The sequence below is a fragment of the Sus scrofa genome, chromosome 8 (assembly GCF_000003025.6).
Source record: "Sus scrofa isolate TJ Tabasco breed Duroc chromosome 8, Sscrofa11.1, whole genome shotgun sequence".
In the NCBI taxonomy this organism is placed as follows: Eukaryota; Metazoa; Chordata; class Mammalia; order Artiodactyla; family Suidae; genus Sus; species Sus scrofa.
The window spans coordinates 4711385-4729208 of NC_010450.4; the positions used below are offsets into that span (position 1 = coordinate 4711385).

Below are 17824 nucleotides of genomic sequence, written 5' to 3' on the forward strand. Positions count from 1 at the left end.
AAGAAAGAAAGATAGATAGAAAGAAAGAAAGAAAGAAAGAAAGAAGGAAAGGGAAGGAGGACTTTTAGCTTTTTGTCCCTTTTAACTGGACATTGATGGCTGCAGGGAGCTCACTGTTGCCCCAAGTAGCTGAGCTTCCATTTCAAAAGACCTTGAAGTCTTAGAAAAATCGTCATGCTTTTTTTTTTTTTTTTTTTTTTTGTCTTTTTAGGGCCATACCCTCGGCATATGGAAGTTCCCAGGCTAGGGATCGAATCAGAGTTATGGTTGCTGGCCTACACCACAGCCACAGCAATGCGGGATCCAAGCCACATCTGCAACCTACACCACAGCTCAGAGCAATGCCGGATCCCCGAGCCACTGAGTGAGGCCGGGGACCAAACCCGCATCCTCATGGATACTAATTGGGTTCATTACTGCTGAGCCACAGCAGGAACTCCAAAATTTTTCATTCTTCCGAGCTGAAGCCATCCTTTTTAGGGTCTGGGTCAGTAAGCACGCTGATAACAATATAGTGTCAAATCGCAAGACACATTTCATTTATGCTTCTCAGGAGGAAGTCTCCAGATGTCTGGTTCGTTTCTATTTTGCACACACTGCCAAGCTGCATGCTGGGCCCTAACCTGGTAGCATAAAGCGCTAAACCTGGAGCTACTTAATGCTTGTGAAGCCTCAGGTAACGGCCCCTGTCACTTCCCAGAAATACACAACCCCCAGCGCATGTGGCCCAGTGAGAGGAGCGCAGCGGATAATAATAGTAGCTGCCCTATGGGAGTATGACAGTAGTGTTGAGTATTAAATTAATATTCCATGAGTATTAAATTGAGTTGTAATTGAGTAAAGCATGTCAAGTGCCAGGCTCAGCGTTTGGCCCGGAGTTAGCACTAAGCGCCCGCCACCGCCGGCGTCACCATCATCACCGTTGTCATCATTTTTGTCGTCTCTGCTTTTACCAGACTTGGAGTCAGACAGAACCGGGTTCCAATCCCAGCTCACTCGCTGTGCATCCTTGGGCACGATGCTGGCCTTCTCTGAATATCAGTTTCTCACCTGTAACACAGGAATTGTAATTGCCTGGCATTGCTGCTGAGATCATTCAAGCCACACGTGGAAAGGTAAAGAGCATAAGAGCACGTGGGAGACAAGCCACGCGTGAGGCCACAGGTCAGGCACCGCCTCCCTCCCTCCTGTGACAGAGAAAATCCCCAGCAGGAGCAGCGAACGCGTGTCCTCCCTGTCTCGGGGGTGCCTGAGTTCCCGGGGAGATGGTGTGCAGAAGTGCTCAAGGGCCCTAAACATTTTTACAATGATGACAACAAATTCAAATTCAGGGCAGCCAGGAGAGAAGCACGGTGTGAGGTGGAGCTCAGTCCTGTCTTCCGAGGGTCTTTTAAAGACTCAGATCGAGAAGACAGAGCCAATGAGGAGCCTGCGAGGTACGTGGTACTTCGGAGCATGGAGGCTGCGGTCCAGCAAACTCCCCGGGTCCCTCCAAGCCTTCAGCTCCTGTGCACCCAGCCCTCCATTCAGCAGGACCAGCGTTACATTCCAGAACGATCACCCTGGCTTTTACCTGGAGGGAGGATTGGACTGGAGCAAGGTAGAGGCATTCGCCCTGCTTCTCCTGTGAACTGAAGATAGTATTTATAGGCGTAGAATTTAGAGTAACTCCCTTCTGAGCTACTTATTGGATCAAGGGAGTGACTGGACAGATAAAGAAGACTAAAACTCTTGAGAAACATACAAGAATTGATGCTAGTGGGGAACTAGGCTATGATGTGGCAGCTACAGTCCTAGGTTTTCAGATGACAGAAGTGGCTTTCTTTCTTTTTTTCATTTTAATATACATTTTATTTGTCCAACTAGTACGCAATATTGTAATTTCAACACGAAATCAGTATAAAATTACTAATGAGATATTTAGCATTCTTTTTTTCTAAATTTCCAAAATCTAGTGTGTAATTTATATTGGCAACACACCTTAATTTGTTTTTTGTTTATTTGTTTGGCTGGGTTTTTTTGTTGTTGTTGTTATAACTGATTTATAATGGTTTTGGTTTTTTAGCAGTAGAAGTTTATATTTCCTGAATACTTGATATAGTGTCCAAACAGCTTTATATGCTTTTCAAAATTTTTTTCTTTGGGATTTCCCGTCATGGCTCAGTGGTTAACGAATCTGACTAGGAACCATGAGGTTGCGAGTTCGATTCCTGGCCTTGCTCAGTGGGTTAAGGACCCGGCGTTGCCGTGAGCTGTGGTGTAGGTTGCAGATGCAGCTCGGATTGGACCCTTAGCCAGGGAACCTCCATATGCCAAGGGTGCGGACCTAGAAAAGACCAAAAAAAATTTCTTTTCTTTGTTGTTGCTTTTTAAATTTTTTGCAGTTTAGTTGATTTACAATGTTGTGTTACTTTCAGGTGTACAGCAAAGTGATTCAGATATATATATATATATATATATATATATATATATATATATATATATCTCAGATTCTTTTCCCTGGTTATTACAAAATATTGAGTATAGTTCCCTGTGCTGTACAGTAGGTCCTTGTTGGTTATCTAGTTTATGCCTAGTGGTATTTATATCTTAATCCCAATCTCCTAATCTATCCCTCCCCCCTTTTGCTTTGGTAACTGTAGTTTTCTATCTGTGGGTCTGTTTTTGTTTTGCATGTAAGTTCCTTTTCATCTTTTTTTTTTTCTTTTTGTCTTTTTGTCTCTTCCTGCAGTGGAAGTTCCCAGGCTAGGCGTCGAATTGGAGCTGCAGCTGTTGGTCTACACCAGAGCCACAGCAACGCCAGATCTGAGCTGCATCTGCGACCCACACCACAGCTCATGGCAATGCTGGATCCTTAACCCACTGAGCGAGGCCAGGGATCAAACCTGCGTCCTCATGGATGCTAGTTGGGTTTGTCCACCACTGAGCCATGATGGGAACTCCCTTTTAATTATTATTATTTTTTTTAGATTCCATATATAAGCAATATCATATATTTGTCCTTCTTTGCCTGGCTTACTTCCGAAGTGACTTTTCTTTGCATTTCTGTGTGCATAAGCAAATTCCAGGCCACACTAAGTTACCGACTCAGCTGCATAAAATCAGCTCCAGGTTGCATCCATGGGAGAGCAGGGACGAATCATAGTTAACACCGCAGAATAGGACATTAGACTAAGGTCTTCCAACAAGTGAAAAATGAGAAGCACCCTTGTACCTGTACCCTCATATAGGTCAGCTGGCCTTGTTCAAGAGGGCAGAGTAAACTTATAGATCTATTACAAAATTCAGATTATGAAAATTAATTTCAAGTGATGTATGGGTATTACAAAAATATATATAAAATAGAGAAAAGCTGTCAAGAAGAAAACATCAGAAACTGTAAAAAACAAAATCAGTGTTGCTATCTTGGTCCATATCCCTTTTTATCCCTAAAAGTAAGATTTCCTACAATATCCATAATCAATGTACAATTTTATTTTTGTTATTATTATTATTATTTTGCTTTTTTAGGGCCACACCCACGGCCTATGGAGGTTCCCAGGCTAGGGGCTGAATGGGAGCTACAGCTGCTGGCCTACACCCCAGCCACAGCAATGCCAGATCCGAGCCATGTCTGCAACCTACACCACAGCTCACGGCAACACTGGATCCCTGACCCACTGAGCGAGGCCAGGGATTGAACCTGCATCCTCATGGATACTAGTCAGGTTTGTTAACTGCTGAGCCACAACAGAAACTCCCTTTTTTTATTTTTTATTTTTTTGCTTAATGTACAATTTTATATGCTGCTTTTTTTATCTAATCGCATCTTGTAGGCTTTTCCCCCATATTAACGGTTCTCATAAACTTCACGCAAAACTTTCTTGACCCCTGTTATTGAACATTTGAGTGGTTTCTTTTTATTCCAAATAATGTGATGCTTATCATTGTATATAAATTTTTGTCTTCATGGAAGACTATTTATGAGAGATTGATTCTCAGAAATGGAATTACTATCTCAAAGGGAACAAACATTTTTAAAACCATTGATACCTATTGCTGATTCGGAAATACAAACCTGTGACAAAAGTTCAATTAAAGGCAGACAATGCAGTGAGAAAGGCTGCGTTCTGCATTCTCTGCCTTGGTGGTGGGTTTGATCATTACGTCTGTGGACAATTTATTGCCTTATTTCTGAAAAGGATCAATACGCCCAGGAGCCCAGTGTAATGAGATTCAGAGGGGCTTCAACTCATGAAGGAATTCATCAATTAGACCAGAACGTTAAGAACAGTGAAAGTGAAAATGACCCCAATGAATCTTGGTGTTGAAACACAGGTTAGGGCAGTTGGGGGGAAAAACGCATTTTATCTTGATCCATATTTTTTGTATCGCATATAATTAGGAAGTTCATAGAAAATGAAGAGAGGGAGTTCCCGTCGTGGCGCAGTGGTTAATGAATCCGACTAGGAACCATGAGGTTGCGGGTTCAGTCCCTGCCCTTGCTCAGTGGGTTAAGGATCCGGCGTTGCCGTGAGCTGTGGTGTAGGTTGCAGACGCGGCTCGGATCCTGCGTTGCTGTGGCTCTGGTGTAGGCCGGTGGCCACGGCTCCGATTCGACCCCTAGCCTGGGAACCTCCATATGCCGTGGGAGCGGCCCAAGAAATAGCAAAAAGACAAAAAAAAAAAAAAAAAAAAAAAAAAAGAAAATGAAGAGAGGTTCATCTGTTTCATAGTATATGTTCTTTCCATGTTGCACATGGGCACGCTGATCCCCGCTGCCCTTATTCAAAATTTATTTCCAGGACAACCACTGCATGTCTGCCGCGATCCGGGAATTAGGCTGGGCACTGGCGAGATGGCTTATCCTCTAGGATGTGGCCATACCTCCTTTGTTCGCCCAGGCTCAGATGCTAGCTCTGCCATTTGCTAAGACCCCTGCCTGGTGCCTTCCTCACACTAGCCCTGTGGTGGGTATTATGCCCCTCATTTGCAGATGGGGAAACTGAGAGAGAGATTAAGTATTTTGCCCAAGGTCACAGAAGCAGTAAATTATGGAGCTGGTGCAATTTGTCCTTATGGCCCTTTTTGAAAAATCAGGCGTGATTCTTTGAAAGTAATTTGGAGAAGCTGCTTAAAATGCTTTTTACATGGATCCTGGCTGATTTTGTAAAGCTTTGTTTGTAAAGTCTATTTATTGTTGTTATTACAAAAACATCCTGTTCATTCCAGTTCTCTCCTTTCACTGTTGCAAAATTGCTAGCTCATTCTTTCCCTCATTCATTCATTCTCTTATACATCTGCTGTCCCCAAATACACAGCGGGGTGCTGGAGCTGGTTCCTCCAGGCTGGACAGAACTGCTTGTGAACATCTGCTACCAGCTCCTCCGTGACATCCCACTGATGGCTGGAAATTGGCCATGGTAGGAATATTTACACCACAGAAATTGGCAAATGCTGAAAATCAGGTCTGTTTTTTTCTGAGAGCCACTTAGTTTGTACCAGCTCACCACTGTGGTTCTCCTGCAGGCAAGGCTGAGTCTTTCTTCATCTTCTCCCACCACTCTAATGAAGCCACGAGGCAGGAGGGACCATGGGAACCGGACTCAGCAAGAAGGGACTTTGCAATCAGACTCAGCATCTCTGAAGAAAGGCCCCTCTGTGAGTAGACCCTGTGCCAGGCTTTAAATGCCATGTAAAATATCTCTTCAGATGTTTCACACACATTTGAGCAAGTCTCATTTTTTGCTTGATTCAGGGATGAATTTCAGTGATATTGTGATTTACCATAAGAAATGTGTATTTGGTTCCCGGCACATAGCTCCTAAAACCCTTGGAATTTCCTAGCTGTTGAGATAAAGGTGGCTTTGTTATGCTGATGAGATGATTGGGGATCAGTCTTCAGGTAACCTAAAGGTGGGGGCTGGTTGCCAGGAGAACTTTCATCTTCACCCAAAGATCTGGGGAGGGAAGAGGGGCTGGAGATTCAATTCTATTGACATTGGCCAATGATTTACTCAATCATGCCTATGAAATGAAGACTGTTGAAAAACAAAGTTTGATTGAGTGAAGGTAAAGGTCTAGTTAGCTTTATTCAAGGATTCCGGAATCAGTCAGCATCCTAGCTGGTAAGTAGAAATGAACTTCAAGGAGCTATACAAAGTGGAAGGCTTTTACAGACAGAGGGGGCAAGGAAGAGGAAAGAATGGATTACCTCATTTTGGGGGGCAGATTAAGGGCTCTATCAGGGGGAATTACCTCACTGCTCCTGACCAGGAAATTCCAGACTGACTGTTAAGACTACATTCCTGGGAGGGGCTGAGACTGCTTGCAGGTTATGTATTCCCTTGTCTTGGTTTGCTGATGTGGGGCTTGGCACAAGTGACTCCATTTGGGGCCTGTTGTTTCTTTATAACAAGGCTTTACGAAAAAGATGGGGTTCAAGAAAAAAGACGGTGTTCACAGAGCTTCCAGGTTCATGAACCAGAGCTTATCCACATGCCTAGAGGGTGATGCACTCCAAACTCGATGGGGACAGAAGCCCCTCGCTGGGGACCACTCTGAACCTTGCCACATGTACTCTTCATCTGTATCCTTTACAGTACGCTTCATAAAAAAATAATAAATAAATATAAGTAAATGCTTCTCTGAGTTTTGTGAACCCCTCTAACAAATTAATCAAACCTAAAAAGGGGTCATAGGCACATCCAATTTATAGCCAATTGGTCAGAAGCATAGGTAGCAACATGGATTTGTGATTGGCATTTGAAGTGAGGGCAATCTTGTGGGACTAAGCCCTTAACCTCTGTGATTGATGCTATATTTCTAGGTACATGGTTTCAGAATTGAGTTAAATTATAGGACATCCAGTCAGTGCCCCCTGAGAATTGGAGAATTACTTGGTGATGTTGGAGAAAAATACACATTGAAATTTCCCAACAGTCAGAGCTGTCCAATGAAACAGATGTCTCTGGCACAGTGGTGAGCCCCCGACAAGATGATATATCCAAGAAGAGCTTGAGCAAAATCTGTCCCAGATGCTTGAGGCAGGTAGGCTTTGGGCTTTGATGGGGGCCAGGAAAAGCCACAAATTCAGGAGGCATAAAGGGAAAGAAACACAGAAGCTCTGGTCAAACATCTGTTAAAGAAATGGGGACATGGTACTGCTTTCAAGTTCAATAAGGAGGCACCAAAAAAGAAAAATAAATGTGAGCAGCTTGACGGAATGGACCTTTTTTTTTTCATTTCCCCTGACATCAGAATAGCTTCTTGCCCAGTGCTGGGCACCTAGAAGTTTCTGGATGGATACCGGCATCAGTTAGGGGACTGGAAAGCTAGTCCAAGCTCAGCCTCAGCGATCAAGCTGGGCGATTACCGTGGGGTCACTTTCTCTTTCTTTCCTGAACTAATTATACAAGGATTTATTTTAGATGACTTCTTGAGAATAACTAGTGTTCTAATTAAAACACCGTGATTCACACCAAACTTGTTTATAGCATAATGTGTATCACAAACAGACATCATTTAAAATATAAAAATTAGTGGCCAGATGGTGCAGATTGAGAAGTTTTTACATTTCGAGGACTTTCGTTTGGAAAAAAAAAATCATGAATTTTGCATTTGCTTCTCTTTACCTGCAAGAAAATGCTGAATATTCCCTGAGGAAATATGTTGGAACTGGATTGCATTCAATGAGAATCGCATTAGATTGATCCGCATTTAATCTGTCCTTTGTCAGCATCCACTCTGTTCAGCAGCAGTTTCTTGTCTGTTTGGGCCATTTCACATGCCTTTCTTTGTGGGCTCTGGAGTCTAATGCCTTGTTGAAAATCCCGGTCCCACCATTTACCCTGCTGTAGGATCTTGGGGATATTTCTTTTAAGCCTCTCAATGTCCTCCTCTGAAAATGGGGAAAAGGCTAAACGTGGATCATGGGAGTTGTGAGGTTTCACTATGGTGATACGTGTCAAGGGCTCAGGGCAGTAGCTGACACATAGTAGGTGTGGTCCAGGGTTGCCGTCCTTTTAACTCTTGGATTATCAAGTTTTGCCCCTGCTGGTCCTCCCACCTGGGGCATGGATCCCTCTGGGAAAAGACCCCCATCAAACCTTCCCACCTCCATTTCCCCAAACTTGCTCCTTCATGGTCCTGTGGACACTGTGTGTCCTTCTGTCCTGTCCTGCATGCTCCTGAGAGCACAGACTTTGCATTTGTGCAAATCTGGAGCCCTCAGTCCACTGTCCAGCATGTCCAGGGAGGTGAGCACCTGCTTCACTTGTGAAGCTGGACTTCATATTCAGATGAGAGACACGTGAAGAGAGAAGTGATTTCTGGCCCAGGAACTGCTCCAATGAAGCGTTGGTGGAATGGAGCTTCTATTCCCCAAACACCAGGAGGAGAATGGAGTTGAAGGAAGAACCCAGTGAACGTGCCCATCAGTGTCAGAAGCACTTGCCATCAAGCGCCTACTCATTCATTCCACCCCTAGGCACCTAACACTGCTTGTGTGACCAAGGAGAGTGCACTCAGTGTGCAAGGAATTTGTGTGGCTGCTGTGTGAAGTGGAAGGATTTGAATTTCATGAGATGAGATAAGACAGGTGGGTGAGGCTGGAAGTTCCGGGACCCTGGAAGTCTTGCCAAGGAGCTTAGCTTTATCCTAGGGCAGTGAAAGACAGGGAGTGGGAGCAAAGGCGTGATGTGTTCAGCTTTCTAGTAATTCTGGCAGCTGTGTGGAGAGAAGATTGGAGTGGGGCCAGCCTGGCATCAGGGAGGCTGGTTAGGAAGCTGTCTCCATGGTCCAGGTAAGCAATGGTAGTGATCTGGGCTGCAGGATGGCAGCACAGAGGAGAGGTAGATGGAACAGAGAATACCAGTTCTGTACTTTCAGGAATTTACTCTGGGAAGTAGGTCAATTCAGCCCTGCTTTGATTTACAGATCAGAGGGAGAGAAAGGGCAGTGACAAAGTGGTCCCCCAGTATGACCTTCTCATCTCCTCTATGCATCCCTCCCCCTCAAAGGCACCTTGACCTTGGGTGTTGAGTGAATGGTGTCAAGGACAGTCATGCCTGTGTTGCCCCTCCTGTTGGAGAGCATTCTTTCAGTGAGGAGCTCTTGTCTTCACGAAGGTCTGAAACTAAGTAGGGCATGGACTGGCGTCCCCATTTTTGCCCTCGTTTTCTTATACCCAAGGGCTTCCCTTCTCCCCATCATGCGATCATCTCCCTGCCTGGGATCTCTGCTGTCACCTGCTCAGACATTAACTTCCCCCAGTGGACTAGGAGGTGAAGCGGCAGCCTAGTCCTCTCCAACTCCCCAGGGCATATGAACGCCTGCTGTTGTCTTATAGACTCATCGCTTCTGGGATTGGAAGGGACCTTAGGGTCCACTGGTTAAGTGTTCCTCCAAAGGCGGGAGCCCGCTCTGATAGCCCCACATTTGCAGTGCAGTGAGCGCACTCTTCCTCCCAGAGGCTTCCTGATGTCTCAGTCTGATCACCTTCATGACTCCTTCCCTGACGCTCCACAGCCATGGTGATTTCTGTGAAGCTAGCATTTCATTCTGTCTGACATTACAGTTTTTCTGTCTGTTTTACACGCTCAACAGAGGTCTTTGAGGACAAGGATGCCAGATCTTATTCATCTCAACATTTGGCATAGCTTTGAACTCTTGGTCTGGCAGAGAGTATAAACTTGATAACAAGTAAATGAACCAACACGCGAGTGAGTGAACGAATGAGTGAGTGATTAGCTCTCAGTGTTAGAAAGTTCCTCTTCGCCCTCAGCTGCTCACTGCCACTTTCTGAGCTGAAGTCCATTCCACACAGCATCACACTGTCCTCTTCCCCATGATGGCTTCTCGCCTGGTGGAATCCTAGCAACCTGCTTTATGTTCTTCAAACACACCAACTGGTTCCTGCCAAGGCTTTTCCCATCTTAAGCATTTTACATATCTGCCCCTTCTGCCTAGGACACTTGACTCCCATGTCTTTCCAAGGCTGTGTACACCTTTTCATTTTGGTCTTAGTTCAAATATCATCTCCTCGAGAAGTCCCTTTCTAACCACTCAAACTAGACTAACACCCCTGCCCCTTCACTTCTTTATTTCTTTGTGCTGAATTCTGGGTGGTTTCCTCAGATTCATCTTCCAGTTCACTAAATCTCTCTTCATCTGTATCTGGCCTACTGTTTAACCTGCTGATTGAGGTCTTATATCAGTTACTCTACTTTTCCTTTATAGAACGTCTATGTCAGTATTGCAAGCCTCCTTATTTTAAAGTCCCTTTTACAATTTCTCTTACATCTAATGCCCCCACAGAGATTTCTTCAATTTGTTGTATCTGCCGATCATCTCTTAGGAGTTGAGTATCATTGTAATTGTTGTAATTTTTCAGATGTAACTTTATCAGGAATTCTCATCTATGAGTGACCTTCGTGGGTTATGGAGGTGACCTATATGTTCATGAATCCTGAAAGAGTTGTTGCATTAACTCCTTTAGGAGTGCAAGATCAGTGCAAGAATCTGAGCGGCGACTTTGTGCATGATGGATGCAAGCGATGATGATTTCTTGTGTGTGGTGTCACTAAACCTCACTTGCTTCCAGTGACACTGACTTAACTTGCCTGCTTTGTCCTCAGATGGGAGCATCACCCACAGCAGTACCCAGATGCCAGGTGCTTAATGCATGAACTTAATGTATGAAAACCACCCAGCCCAATGCCTGAGCATGGAACTCATTTAAAAACACAGATTTCTTAGATTCACCTCTTGGGTACTGATTCCATAAGTCTGGCATTGAGCTTAGGAATCTGAATTCTTGTGCAGCTGTCCACGTGATTCTGATATAGAGTGAACTTTGGATACCAGTGGTCCTGTAAAGCTTTAAGGATTGGAACTGGATTATTGTCTTAGTGCCTTCATATAAAAGGATTGAAAGCAGCTTACAGGATATATATATATATATATATATATATATATATATATATATATATATATATATATATATATATATAAATACATTTTGAAAAGCAGCCTTAAAAAGCCACCTACACAAATAAATAACTGAAGCAAGTGAGATCTGGAGACGCACAGGGCAGTGCTGTGGTTGGCGTTCTCACCAGCGTTCTTCTTGTACGTGCGGCTGCCAGCCATGTGTGAGCCATTATTATCCATCCCTGGAGACCCTTGGCATTAAAAGCCCAGCTCAGTGAAATCAATTATGGGAGGAACAGTGGGACTGCAAAGGGATGCAGCTCTTCGATGGGGTTTTAATGTTTCTGAGGTCCCCTTCTGTAAACTATCAGATTGCCCAGATACACTGAGAGGTCTGGCGACACCCACGAAGGCCCTCTTGACAAAATGATCGTTCTTGCTGAACCCTCCCAGCCCGCATTTGCTCACACCTCTTGGCTTCTGCCCAGGCTGTTTCCTCTGCCTCCAAGGCTCCCGCGCATCTCTAAGATGCCACTCAAATGTCACCATCTCCAGGCAGTCCTCCTCCTCTGCCTCCTTCACGTCCTTCCTTCCTGTTGGTGTTCCTTCCTGTATGGTCCCAGCACTGCACTGGAGGCCCCCACTTCCCTCCAGCCCAGCGTCTGCCACACTGCAGACCTTCCTAGCCTCATCTCCCTCTCTGCCTCCCCTCACGTCTCTGGTCTGCCCACGCTGGCTGCCCGTGCTCCCTTCCTCTCTCCACAGGACCTTTGCACAGGCTGTGTCAGTCCTCCGCCTGGGATGCTCCTCCCCCCTCACATTCCTGCTGCCCTCCCCACCCGCCTGATGGTTCCTTCCACGCCCCCTGCATTTGTCTCACTCTGGCCTCCTTCACATCTGGGACATAACATTGCTTTTGTGATTCCTAGGTCACTCTGACTCCTTGACCACGTGAGAGCAGGCAGTGTAACCTCAGTGCCCGGCACCGAGCCTGAGATACAGCAGGTGCCTGATAACTTTTTGTTGAGTGGGTGAAAGAACCCAGTCCTGAGTACCCCAGACTCTGTCTTCCTTTGCCTCTATTGTTCTTAAACTTCTTTGGGGCCTGGGCCCCATTGAGAGGCTCATGAAAGCTAGGAACCCTCTCAGTACAAATACACATAAATGCTTCTTCACATAAAACTCTCATATTTTTTCAAGGTTCAGAAACACCCCCAGATAAAGAGAGCATGGTTTATCAATTCCAAACTAAGGTTATATTTATTTAGTTATTTATTCATACAGCTGCACCTGTGGCATATGGAAGTTTCCAGGCTGGGGGTTGAGGTGGAGGTGCACCTGCCAGCCTATACCACAGCCATGGCAACACTGGGTCCAAGCTGCATCTGCAACCTGTGTCACAACTGATGGTAACGCCAGATCCTCAATCCACTCAGCGAGGCCAGGGATCAAACCCACATCCTCATAGAGACGCTGGATCCTTCACGCGCTGAGCCACAGTGGGAACTCCTAAGGTTATTTCTCATGGAGAGCAGCTGGGGAATTGTATGCAGCTATCATAATGTAAGCCCATACACATCGAGGAGAGAGTGGGCTTCCCAGCGTCTTAAAGGTTTGTGTGTTCCGATGACTTCACGCAGAAAACCATGCTCACTGGTATGGTCCCTTTAAGAACTCATCTCCCTGGTTTGTTGTTGTCGTTTTAGGAAAGAAGACAGCACAGAGGCAAGCACGGCAACCTGGAAAATATTTACATCCTTCGCAACCAGCCAGTGGAGCCCAGGTGGTCCCGTTATTTGTCACCCCCTCGGGGAGCTGAGCTACAAGGCAAGCGACAGCTTCCCATTTCAAGTCACCCTTGGGAACGTCTCTCCTCTGTATCATACCAACCAGGGGACCAACGTGATGGCTGTTGGCTGTCAGAGGCCCATGTGTATGGGCACGGACGGGGTGGTAGAGGGAGCTGGCACGCTGGAGTCCCCAAGGTCCTGGCTGGCTTGGCCCCTCCTCAGCTGTGTCCCTGCACAGCCTTGTCACCTCCTTGGAATTTCTGCTTCTTGGTCTGTTGGAGAGTCCCAGTGCCTGCCTACTTGACAGTTTCATTCCAATGACTGAATGAGCTGCAAAAGGCGCCCTGAACACGAAGATGCTTCTTCCCCTGTGCCTGGGATCATTGGCGCTGGGTAAACGCGACCCTGCCCCTCTCCCGTGCGTGCTGATGTCTGCTGGGCAGGGCTCTCTGCCACAAGCATGCCTTCCTGTTCTGCCCAAGATGGGTGATGCGGGACCTGGCACAATCATGGCTTAAAAGAAATCTGAGCAGTCACCTCGCTATTATCGAGCTCCCTGTGGGCCAGCCTGTGACAAAAAATGGGGTGTGTGAGCACGCTCCTGGGAGGAGGGGCCGTGGAGTTCACTGGCCTCTCTGGTGAGACTGGGAGCCCACCAAGGCTCAAGCACCCCACGTCTGGAAGGAAAGGACTCTGTTAAGGAACCCAGAGACCCAGCTCTGCCTCTCACTGGCCGGTGACTTTGAGGCCACCCCTTGGCTTTCCCGGGCCTCTGTGCCTCATCTGTAAAATGGGTGTAACTGCCTGCCATCCGGTGTCCCCATCAGCTCGGACCCCTGACGAGCCCCTCCCTCGTCATGTCCTCCAGCAGAGGAGGCGCTTTCTGCGGCCACTAACGTGGCCTGGGTTCTTGTTGCAGGACGGGCTCTGGCCGCCTGGGAAGGTCCCGAAGCCAGCCTCCTTCTTGCTTCCACAGTAAGAGGACATTTCTTCTTTGCGAAACATAAGTCACTCCGGGCAGCTGTGTCCACGGATTGCCGCCCCCGCCCCCCGCCAATGACCAAAGCACCCCAAGCTGCCTGAAGTACCACAGCCCCGTATCCACGGCTTTTGCCCAGCAGTTAAAGAGCCTCTGCTCAGACTGAGAGGGTGTGCACCTTTTGAAAAGAACTCCTCGTAAACGCTCTTGCTCGGGCAGCCAAGGGGACGATGGCAGGACGGTGGCTGGTGGGTGGGGTCCGATCTCAGAGAGTTTCCCGTCTCCTGTGGTCACTCAGGCAGCCCTCAGGCCAGACTGGGCTCACAAACACATCTCGTTTAGCCGATTTTTTTTTTTTAATTGTGGTTAAAATACGCATAGGAGGAAACAGGCCATCTAATCGTTTTTAAATGCCCGGTTCCCTGGCATTGAGTATCTTCACATCGTTATGTAACCATCACCACCCCATCATCTCCAGCGCTTTTCCTTCTTCCCAGACTGAAACCCTGGCCCCGTGTTCCCACTAGCCCCCTAGATCCCTCCGCCAGCCCCTAGCACCTCCCTCAGCAGCACCAGGTGGGTGACAAAGGGGAGGTGCCTGGTTGATCACAGGCCCTCAAAAGAGTTTATTTCACTTAATTCTTTTCCCAGGCAGAAGTCTCTCCGAGGTTAAAAGGGTGGCATGTTTTCCAAACCTTTTGGAGAAAAAAAAAAAAAAAAGGAAAAATAAGGTTTCTAGCCTCCATGGGAGTGTTTCTGGGTTCGCATGTTCTTGGGGTCGAGGTGTGTCTTTCACTGGGGTGGCCTCCTTCATCCAACCAGCCCTAAATGCCAGGCACCGCTGTGGACCTGGGGTTACAAGAGAGAACCAACAGACCCAGTTCCTGCTCCCGTGATGACTTGTAGCCGTCGATCGGTCATCTGGTCGGTCGATAACCACTCATGAAGTGCCTCCTCTGAGCTGGCTTTCCCCGGGGCCCTGGCTTCCCCTTCAAGCCTCCTCTCTGTTGCTGGGTGCGTGTTGCCTGCTCCTCTGCCAGCCCCAGGTGGCCTGCTGGTCCCGGGCCCCTACCATGGCCCACCACTGGGCTTCCTACCCACTCTGCTGCTTGCTACCTCGGTCCTTCCCAGAGCCCCTGCAGGAGGCCTCTGAGCCCTTTGGGGGCCATTGAGACCCTCCTGAGTGGAGCAGTCCAGCAACGGTCCCCCCAAACCCTAAGAGGCCAGGTGTGGGCCCGGCAAAGCCCCACCTCCTTACCTTTCGGCTTGGGGTGAAACAGGAAGATGCATGGGAAAGGCACTTGGTCAACTCTCAAGTTTGGCGTAAATATGCAGGATTTGACCTTCGTAGGCGGCTGAGATGAGAGACCTACGAAGAGAGGTGTGAGACTTGAAAACAGAATCAGTGGGCTGGAGTCCGGGTTCTGCATCGTCTTAACCCCCGAGATCGTGGGAAAGTCACTTCCCCTCCTCAGCTGAATCACCTGGCAAATGGGGCAATAAAATGCCCGGGGTTAACAGCTACTCCGGACGGGCAGACGTCAGTGTGGCACTTTCATGTCATTAACTCCATGCGCAGCCATTGTGTACGTCCTGTGTGCCACTAGGAGCAAGGTGGTCTGTCTCATGACAATCTGGGACCATCTCCAGGCTGAGGGAGAGGAGAGCCGCCTGTCAGATGGTTGTGCTGCGCATTCAGAGATTGTGATTAGCCACAGCCAGCGAGTTGGCATGGCAACGTTTCCCCACGAACTGCTAGGCAGTGCTCTTAAAATAGGTTCACCGGAGGTGTGGCAGCAGGGGCGACATGCAGACCGAGGTGGGCTGCCCTCGCCCTCACTGCTCGGAGGGGTCCTGCCTCTGCTCTTCCCAGGCAGGCCAGCGGTGCAGGAATGAAGATAATAGACTTGGAAGCATCCATTGGTAGAGCTAGAGATTTCCTCTAGGACCAGCACCCCTGCCTTGTCTCATTTTCTAGGTGAGGCACCTGAAGCCCAGAGAGGGTAAGTGACACGCCCATGGTCACACAGCCTCCTGATCGCAGACGGAGCTGAATCTGGTTCTGCTCTCTTAGGCGGGGTTCTCCAACGGTGCCACCATGTGGGTCCTTCTGATTTGGAATTCTCAATCTGGGTCCGATGTCATTCATTTTCTAATGATTCCAAGTCTATATGGCATCACTTAGCAACGTTTATTAGATCAAAGAATCTTTTCCCCACATTTCTCTCTGGGGAAGCCGTGACTCCCAAGTTATCAGGAAAACACCTACTTCTCTGTGAGGCTGAGATGATTGCAGTTTAAATCCACCCCTCCGCAGCCTTCCCTGCGCTCGCTTCCCCGTGTGCAAATCCAGCGGCAAAGCTGATCCAAAGTTTATGAAGCACTCTGTAATGAGATTAACGTAGGAGCTTAGTTACCCATCATGGCAGAGGACCTGGAGCCCAAATCCTTTCAAAGCTGAGTTCCTTTCTTTCTGTTTTACTCAGCACTTTGTTGAGCAAACTTCATAAACCCCGAGAGGGGCTTTTTTACATTCAGGCTGGTAAGCGTCTTTTAAGAGAGTCACAGCTCTTGTTTAATTGCAGGGTGAAATTCCCAGGGCTGGAATGAGAAACTTTTTGAGAACTCAGTCAACCTCTGAGAATAGGGTGCTAGACATTTCTGACATATTTTCTTCAGCCTCTTTTTCTGGATTCAAGTCAGTGCCTTGCAGGGGGAAGGGCTTTGGGCTGGGAGTCAGGGGTGGGGGTGGGAGGGCGTCACGGGAGCCCTGCCGCAGGCCACCTGGAGGATATAGTGGAGTGAGGATTCTTCACCTGAGTGACCTGTTCCCCGGGAGAGCAGCTAGCAATCCAATGCCCGGCTCCCTCTCCAGGACACTTAGTTCAGGTTACTCTGAGTGGGTCCCAGGCAGGGCTCTTTAAAGTACCCCCAGGGATTCTCCTGGGCAGCCAGGGGGAGAACCTCCCGACTGTAGTTTCTCAGTCCCTTTTCATTCTCCCATCCTCCGTGTGAATTAAATACCCAGATGCCCCTGTGGGTTTCTTTTGCGTCTGACTCATTTATGTTTGCTCCTTGCTAGGAAAGAAATGTGTCCTCAGAATTAACAGGACGAACCATCTCATCTTTGGAGTGTTTGGACCACAAGTTGGCTCTGTAGCTTCACCTTTAGGGGCCCTTTGAAGCAGCTAGTGAACCTATGAAAACGAAACACGTGGTATGCTGTAGCATTCCGCTCCACTGATGCCAAGCCCTTGGTGGCTGATCATGGCTCAGCCAAAGATAAGTTCAGATTATACAATTGAGTCATGCAATAGGCACACAAAGCAGACCTCTTGGGAACAGTTGCTTGCATCCTGAAATCTTTCAGAAAGGGATATTTTAAGTCCAGTATGATATATAGATCGACTGGTTATGTAAGCAAACAGAGGCAGATTTCTATTCAACATTTGTACCAATGGCCAACTGTGTTCCTACTTAGCTTTGAAATAACTCTTTTTGGAAACTCTCTCGTATCTTAAGGAGGCAGAGCAGAAGAACCCCCTGGGGTTTGCTGATGTATTTAGTCCTCTTTTCTGTTTTCTGAGAATTTCTAGAAAAAGAGGATGCATACCACGGACCTAAAGCTGCTTCGGAAAAGTCAATAGGCTTAGGATGGAAGGATTGGGTTTCCTTTATCCCATTTGATTTTCCCTAAATCCTACTCTGGTTTCCGCAAGCACAGCTCCCATCCAAGTCTGACGTCTGCATCTTCAGCATAAATGTATTACACAGAGTCAGGGGAAGGCTCCTGGAAGAACTGATACCATCAAATAGGGTTTTCGAATACCATTCTTTTTGTCTGAAAAACATCATCAGGCTATGCCCAAAGGTGATGGAACGAAGGAAGAGAAAAAGAGATGAGTAGGTTTGTTGAAAATGGCTGAAAAATTGGTATCCTCTCTGGATCAATATTTTCTCTTTATAGTAAAGTCATACAATACCGCGTTTGCAAATATGACAGTGGAAGTGAGAGGAGCAATAAGTCTCCGGGCAGTGACGTTATCACTATTAACTACTAGACTTTGTGTTGGGACAAGGATGGGTTCTGCCTCTCACAGAGTTTGGAGGATGGATTAGGGGCCAGATACATGGGGTTCAAACT

At 47.2% G+C, this 17824-nt stretch overlaps 2 long non-coding RNA genes across 4 annotated transcripts in view; one reads left to right on the forward strand and one right to left on the reverse strand.

Moving 5' to 3' along the window:
* The window catches only part of LOC102164323, a 44495-nt gene extending 30095 nt beyond the window's left edge, over positions 1-14400 (forward strand). For 2 of the 3 annotated variants that reach the window (XR_001298170.2, XR_304727.3), the window contains 2 exons: positions 5509-5640; positions 12618-14400. This is a non-coding gene — a long non-coding RNA (uncharacterized LOC102164323). Of the gene's footprint in view, positions 1-956; positions 1116-5508; positions 5641-12617 lie in introns of all 3 variants that reach the window. The other variant, XR_001298169.2, reaches the window with a different exon arrangement.
* Positions 11741-15350, reverse strand: LOC102167696. Its single transcript, XR_001305192.2, has 3 exons — positions 15165-15350; positions 14939-15049; positions 11741-14375 (listed from the first exon to the last, which is right to left on the reverse strand). It is a non-coding gene; the product is annotated as an uncharacterized LOC102167696 (long non-coding RNA).